This window comes from Chenopodium album, chromosome 4, assembly GCF_948465745.1.
Source record: "Chenopodium album chromosome 4, dcCheAlbu1.1, whole genome shotgun sequence".
Classification (NCBI taxonomy): Eukaryota; Viridiplantae; Streptophyta; class Magnoliopsida; order Caryophyllales; family Amaranthaceae; genus Chenopodium; species Chenopodium album.
This window is the reverse complement of record NC_137837.1, coordinates 4,928,532-4,937,443: the sequence shown is the minus strand read 5'-3', so window position 1 is coordinate 4,937,443 and position 8,912 is coordinate 4,928,532.

Sequence of the window (8,912 nt, the reverse complement as noted above, 5' to 3'; positions counted from 1 at the left end):
AGCATAATTTGATAATAGGGCCCACAATTACCATGTACTCGTATACATTTATTATACTAATCCACAAGCCCACAATTATACATTTGTTCTAAAATTATTTTGAATTTCAATTGAGATCATTGTTAAGCCATATAATATGTATAGCTAATGGGCCGTTGTTATGTTCCAAGCCCTAATCTCGTAGGTTGTGTATATATATATATATGCTTGTGTATACGCTAATACGAAATACAACACTCTATTCTCTCTAATCTCTCTATTATTGACATGGTATCAGAACTAGATTATTTTATAATTTTTTGAACATTATAATTATTTTCAAGTTTAAACACTAGAAACCTATCCATAAAATGATGTTATTGCACATGTCATTTTGTTCAAAATAGTGTATCATTGATAAAATACATGAAAAATAAAAATTTTGTTATGTCATGAATTATACCGGTAATCACATTTGTTATCCCTTAATAATATAATTACTCAAAATATCCAAAATCAAAATCTAGTTGGACGGAATGCTAAATTAAGATCGTTGGGAGGATAATGTTATTTTATTATTTTTTTAGTCAAGCTTATTACTAAATAAAGTATTCCCATTATGTCTTTGCATTTTTCTCGTTTCTCAAAATCACTATTCCTAAAGTGAAATGACTTCATAGTGTATTGACTTCAGCAACTAAAATCAGCAAATGGAGTATCCAATATAGTGTGCTCTTTAATTTGATTTGAAAAGGTAATTATGTTACTCATTTTTCTCATTCCTTGATTGATATATTCCTTAGGAACATAATGAGTAATGTTACACAATTCCATGTGAATTGTCAAGCAATCCAATTTCGACTTCCAAGAATTAGTTATGGAAGCATAAGTTTCATGACCTAGTGTACCATTGTGTTACGATATTATTCAATAGTAAATTACTGAATTGAGAGTACATACTCTGCTTCGATATTAGGTTATGTATATATATATATGCCACAACAGAAGGTCTCGTTATAATTTGTTGTGGGATTAAATTTTATTAATCGAGTTTTTCATCATGGTACATGTATACAAGATCTTTGTCGCATATATATAATACCCATATATGCAAAACTACAAGCCATATGAGAGCTGCATGGAAACAAGCTAGCTTATACAAATGAGTTCCAATGAAAAAGATTGATTTCATGCAAAGGATCGGATATGATATATGCAATGGAAAAATATTCCTTCTCTAGTGAAGTAATTATAATGAACCTCTCGATAAAATGAAAGGTCTAATCATGAAGATGTCAAGATTTTGACATGTTTGAATTATGATTGATGCTGATTTTGATCCACTATACTAAGGAATTTTGAGAAACTTACATGTGAGGTGGATCGAGTCATATTAGTATATAATTAGCCTCTTGTCATGTCAAATAATTTCATTTTATGGTTCCTTAATTAGATTTATGGGTAGGAATAATGGAAGTTATTAATCAATTTTAGAGGAGGGGTGATTATAAATTAAAGTGTAAGCTAAGGAAATCTAAGCTAACATAGATGGACATACTTTTTTCAAGTGTCATTTAGGTATCATAATCTTATTTTGTCTACTAATTATTGGCTTTTTACTTTGCAATAATATCATGTATAGTTTATCTACATCTTTATGCGGTGATGTGGGAAATACACAACTGGGTTTTTAGGTTTTTTTTATTTTTTTATTTTTTTTTTTATTAGAGAAAGTGTTTCCTAACAGATTGTATTAAGATTATTTATATACACTATACCATAATTGACTAAAAGTTATAAAGCCTTATATTTATATACAACAAAAATATATTTGAAATAATTATATACTCTCAGATAACTTTAATCTAAATTACTTTTTCACATAGGAATACATACGTAGTACACATGACACAGTAAAAGAACACACAATTCAGCATGACCGTCATTTAAATTTATTGTCAATTAATTCATTATGTAAAGATAGTAATTTTCGGGGTTGGTCAATTTTGAGTACAACTTGGGTAACTCGAGTTTAGATCATTTCATTTTTAGTCAAATCAACTTTGTCAAATCTAACTTAGTTCACTATATTCATTGTGCACCTAGAGATTTGCATATCTTGTGTCAAATTTTCATCCTTGAAAAGATTAATTACACTGTATTATTCTCTAATTAAAGATTAATCTATATAATTATAGACGAGGGATTGCCGCCAAAGAAACACGATTGAAAGAAAAAAGCCAATTACACGTACAAGTTGTTGGTCCACCACTATTGCGTATGTCCTAAAAGGAAATTAAAATTAATTTTGAGAGGAATTACAAATTAAATTCGAGGACAACCAAAGATATTTAATGTTGTGGATCAATCATGTCTTATGATGGTTGCTATTTCTTGTCAATTAAAAGGAGGATTAATGAAAAGATAGGGTTTTTAAGGATAGTGTCACTCTATTAAGTTCAATGACACATGAATTATGTCCCCTTTAATTTCAAATGACACTTTGATTAGGGTAGAAATTAAAATTCATTTAATTTTTTTTAAAAAATTATAACTTAACCTTATGAATTTTTATTATACTTATTGTTTTAATTATATCAACGACACACTTGAGTAATTCCATTGATAAGTTTTATTAGCCAATGGAATTACATTTATTTGATGATTTTATGGCTATGATATATTTATGGGGTTGTTGTGTCTTAACTAGTAAAGTCATTATGATTAGTACTTAATTTGACTTGGTTCATTAAATCCTTTCTTCTTAAATCACATCGGTTCTCACTTCATCAGTTCATCATCCACCTTATTTCATTAGAGTCCTAAGCTTGAAAAAATAATTATGCGTGTGTTATAGCAAGTTGGACAAAAGTTGTGGGAGCAAGAGGTAGGGTAATAAAAGAAAGAATATTGTGATTGTATTATATGCAATAATGCAACATGTTTTGGTACTTTGGACAATTTTGAAAAACAAAAAATTACCATTTGAAGCCTAGAAAAATAACCAATTACTAACTTTCAAGTGACCTAAATTTATGGGGAATGTGGAGCTATAACACATTGAGAACACACTTCTTGTTATGCCCATGTCGTATTTATATTTGTATGACCGCGCTAGGAGCTTGCCATACCCGGCCATGTTTACCTTGTTGGAACACTCGTGTCATGAAAATTCAACGTCAGAATCACATTTTCAACTTTTAATTAATAAGTTAATTGGAACTTGTATCTTTATGTATAGGGTTCTAGTAAATTGATTCACAAAACTATTGCACTGGTACTACACCTTAAGCCAAGTAGCACCTTAATTAAAGTTCCCCACTCTAAACGTACGATTCCTACAAACTAGGACATTAGCACGCATTAATAAGCAAACATTTGTTATAGGTAGTACTTACTTGCTTGAAGGTTTATAGAAAGATTTTGATGCTGCGTGCTACCAAAAGGTGAATGCACAACTAGCTACTCTCCTAGTTATTGGATCCAGCTAAAATATTGGCTTTGATTTAAGGACATGTCTTTAAACTTCAATAGGGGTTGTATATACACTGATTCACGTGGGAAGAAAATCTACCTACAAATATATGGCCGGGTCACAGCTCCACCCGTCCCCAATGTTTATTTGTTTATTTTTTTGTATTACCTCCGATTTTTTTTAGTTGTAACTTTGGGGTATTATTTAAGAGATATAAAATATTCCGAAGTTGTAAAAAAATTTGGAGGTAGTATATATTTTTTTTCCTTTGATTTTGAATTATAATGCAATAAATCAATAATGCATGCCTACAAGGCTAAAAGTATAAGTATATACTTAAACTTTTAATATTAGATTCGATTCATAATATATGGTTTTATCTCAAATACATACATAGATATATGATTTTGACTTCTAATTTTCTCTTCTCTTTTGATGATATGTCAAATTTCTAGTGGTATTGTATGTGTACAAAATATATACTTAGGATCTATTCTCTTCAACTTAATTTCAGTTCAGTTCAGCTCCAATCAGTTCAGTTCATTTCCTGATTTCCTTCTCTCATAAACAATTCATTCAGCTCAGTTCAGTTCAATTCAGCTCCAATCAATTCAGTTAAGTTCGGGTCAGCTTAGTTCAGTAAATCAAAAGAGGCATTTAAACTCTTAATGTTAAAAGTGAGGGGGACTTGAACGATGAGAAATGTGCCAAAAAATTTTAAAAAAAAATTAATCACATATATATATAATTCACCTAATGTTTTGGACTGTATGATTAAACATTTGAAAGTTATGCAGCTTTAATACTGTATATTAGACTATTAGCGAGGTCCCTTCATTGTTGAATTGGTATTTTTTAAGCCGTAATTTGAACAATAAACTGAAAAGGATCGATTGTGGTTATTGTGGAAATAGAATATTGGTTACTAATTTTCATAATTTTTATAATTATATTACTCATTGTTGAAAAGTGGATAAATGTACACATGACTTGTCTGATTAATAATAATAATAATAACTACAATAGGATTCGTCCTTAGTTAAAATCTATATAGAACTAACACTTCTTCTAGCTAAATACATTACGGAGTATTAGTTATATATACTTGCATTATTGATGCGGTTCCAAGGCATCAATATTGTTATTATAATTATTTTTATTGTTATTTTTAGTTTATTATTAGATGACCGAATTTATTAGGATATTTTTGTTAGTTTAATTCGGTTAGTATAAGATAAGCTTAACTTTAAAAATCATATTTGCAAAATATTATCTTTACAAGTTAGAGTTAGTTTCCTAGTTAGATTAGAATTTGTTTTACCGATTTTTAGGCTAATTATTTAGCTTATAAATACGTGATGGTGTTTAACGAAAAGTATGATTGATTGATTTGAAATTTATAAAGTTTTACGTAAGCTTGTGCTTGTGTATTCTTGGCCTAGTTTAGGTTTTAAGCTCGTGTTGCTTAGCGTTTCTTGACCGAGACTCAAGATTCCAAACCTTTCAACTGCGATTGAAGGTTATATCCATCAAAATTCATATCAAATTGGTGTGGCTGCTGCGAGAATGAACCCATTTTAATAGCTATGCTTCTCGAAAAGTTCTCAAATTTTGCAGGTGAAAACTAGACAAAAAATTAACCAATTTGAAAAAAAGAATCACCTCAAAATCTTTAGAAACGAAGGAGAACCAAGTCGATCAATATGACATTCGAAACTGAGTTTTTTGACACAAATTGTCAAACTCGTCCCTCGTCAAACAGCAGTCACACCAATTTGATATGAATTTTGATGGATATAACCTTCAATCGCAGTTGAAAGGTTTGGAATCTTGAGTCTCGGTCAAGAAACGCTAAGCAACACGAGCTTAAAACCTAAACTAGGCCAAGAATACACAAGCACAAGCTTACGTAAAACTTTATAAATTTCAAATCAATCAATCATACTTTTCGTTAAACACCATCACGTATTTATAAGCTAAATAATTAGCCTAAAAACCGGTAAAACAAGTTCTAATCTAACTAGGAAACTAACTCTAACTTGTAAAGATAATATTTTGCAAATATGATCTTTAAAGTTAAGCTTATCTTATACTAACCGAATTAAACTAACAAAAATATCCTAATAAATTCGGTCATCTAATAATAAACTAAAAATAACAATAAAAATAATTATAATAACAATATTGATGCCTTGGAACCGCATCAATTATACAAATCGAAAACAGTATTTACCACGATTATTAATTGGAAACGTATTAGGATCGGATGTGCTTAGGTTAAATTGCACATAGATAAAAGTAAAATTAGTCATCACTCTCAAACAAATTAGTACTCCATGCCAAAACACTTAAGAAAAATGCCCAAAAAATAGTGAAAATGAATGTGCTAATACAAAAGTTTAGGAAGCAACCCATGTTAAAATGCTTGGATTACAATTTGTACAATTGTAGGGCTTGAAAGAAGAAGAAAAATAAGGGTAGACTTTATGAGATGACATTACATATATATTTATTTACAGGTGTCTAATTTAAATAGGCTTATTAATTTATAAGATGAAGAAAAAGGGACATAATCACATGCAAAGCTAATAAGTGTTAGTTAAATCACAGCTTAGCTTATTAACAAGTATAATTAAATCTTTTGTCATATCAAAGCAACAAAGTGATGAAATATGATGACCATAAAAGCCTCAATGTCATGTCTTTGCTTTCTCAATGTGGAAACTTCATATCCATCTCAATTACAATCATTGGCCTGACTATATACATAATCACTGTTTTTTACCACTCTATTTTTATTTTTTTACCGTTTATTTTTTAACTAAAGAAATTAATTTGAGTTTTTATTTCAATTGTATAATCAAGAATTGAAGTGAAAGTTGTAAATGAAATAGTACAAGGGACAAAACGAATATTAACTACTAATTCTTACTATTAATGACATTCTAGTACGCCTAAATGATTATTTGGTTAATGGAAGTTGTACAATAAATTATTACATTGTTTTAAAAAAAAAACATTACATCAATTAGCATCTTTACTAGTGAGAGTGAGGGATAGCTCAAGTGGTTAGAGCTTTCCTCCCGATCCCAGGTGATCCTAGGATCGATTCTCATCACCCACCCTTGTGGCTCTCTAAACACCAAAAAAAAAAAAAAAAAAAAAAAAAAACTTTCACTAACTTGGTTAAAAATAATTAAAATAATGCGATTCATATTTCTTAAGAATCAGCCCTTATATATATACACAACGAAATGTTGAGATTACGTGTCCTAATTAATACAATACTATATTAAAATTGATATGCATGTCTACAATTTTATAGTCAAATCACGTTTTTCATACATTTCCATTTCTTGGTTGTTGGATGTGGATAAGATGAATAATTAGCCTAGGGTAGGCTTTAATTAATTAGCCCCCATTTCCTTTAGAGCCGAGGCTGAAATTTTGTGATTATAGAAATTTGTTGATTAGGATATTTCCAATTTCCATGTTGATATGGTTGCTTGAATGTTGAGCTCCCTTAAAATAGACTCACAACAATTTTAATACAAAGTAATAAATTGATTTATTAGTCCATCCGTCATCAAACAAAGTCTTATTTCAACTAAATTTTTGTTCTTAAATAAAAGTCGTATCTTAATTCATTTATCAATTTCGATCTGTATTTATATTTGATCAATCAAATTCCATTATAATATCTTATTTTTTTATTCACGTTAAAAATAATTAATATAGAAAATAACTGATATTCTTAATTGGGGACAAAGGGAGTCTAGTGATAGAATCTTTTTTTTTTTTTTTTTTTTTTTTTTTTTTTTTTTTTTTTTTTTTTGACATCAGATCTTATGTAATTAAACTGTTACGACTGTCAGCAAATGAGCACCCTTTCTTGTTAAGGCATACATTATATTAGATAATTAGATAGCTCTCTTATTATTAATGATATATTGAAAATTGCTCCCCAAATCCCTTAATATGTTTAAAACGAATTGGTGGCAAAGAAATTTGTAAAATAGTTGTCGTCCTACACTCCTACATGGTTACATGAATCAGAATCCACAATATTTATAGTCAACCAAAAAGACTTTACAATCATTATACAAACTCTAGATGTTGTACATATTCTATCTATTTTTTGTGTTGTGATAAAAAAGAGTACAAACTCTATTGTAGATAACACAACACAACCCAAGCTAATAAGGTCAAATCCTTTTCATGTTTAAAGAGAATATCTATTTATACTAAAGGAAAGTATGATGCATGTTATTACTATAAATTCTTGTCTTTTCATTTGCTTTCTTTTTCGATATATTGAGAGACAATGAACCCAAAAAATTGCCATCCCTATATAAGAGGAATTTTCTTTTTGAATCATCATTCCACGCTTAGATTGATCTACATGAATGCCCATCCTTTCAAAAAAAAAAAAAAAAAATTGACTTCACGCACTTTGCTCTATCATACTCTAAATAGTTATAACGCGTTTTTAATGCTAGCCAGCTTTGATGATAAAGTTTATGGAGTAGTACATAAGATCTGAGATTGAATCTCGTTCGAATTATTACTAATCGACACGTGTTAGTCATTTTTTAACTAGAAAAACAAAATAACTATATTGGTTATGGGCTTGTAGGTGTCTCCTAGAATGTTAGATTGGTTGGTGAAATCTTTGGGATCGGTAATAGATAAGACATGTAATTAATTGATTTAAATTTTATGAAAAATATTGTGATAAAAAATTACAATGTAAAAGTTGGATATCATAAAAAGAACAACTTTGTAAACTTTAGAGGGTTTTTATCTGTTTTTTTTTTTTATTAATTCAAACAAAATAAATTATAACATATTCAAATTAAATACGATATATGTCATAAACTAGTAATTAAATGAACCATCAAAAGGTTAACATTAGAAGTTTAAAATTACTTTTAACCATCATCAATTACAGAATCTCTTGTCTGGTTGAAAATAATGTGCTTGTCTCCCTAACTAATTTTTTTTACTTAGTCTAGCTTCTTCCAGAAATTATGATTCACCTTTTATGTAATCCGTATAATCATAATCATAATTATTTATCCTACTAAAAACAGTAATAATCTCCTAGCTAAACAGTAACTAATCAAGCTTTAGGATGCTAATCAGGGTTATCAAGGTGTCATTGTCTTCTATCACTTCAAATTAAATTGTGTCAAGCTCTAATAATACTGTTTTCCACTTAATTAATTACGATCGTTAATTAATGATCCCCTTGCTAGTTGTATTAACTAAAGGTGACAAAAGGTTAATCATTTCATTACAAAGAGTTTAATTGTGACTCCAATCCCATCATAATTGACAATTAAGGCATCAAGGGGCCTAGCTAATGTGGTCAATTTATTCTAATTAGGCATAAAAACGGCTTGAATAATACCATTTTACTATTGTTTTATATCTTTTACCTCACCCCCTCTTAGGA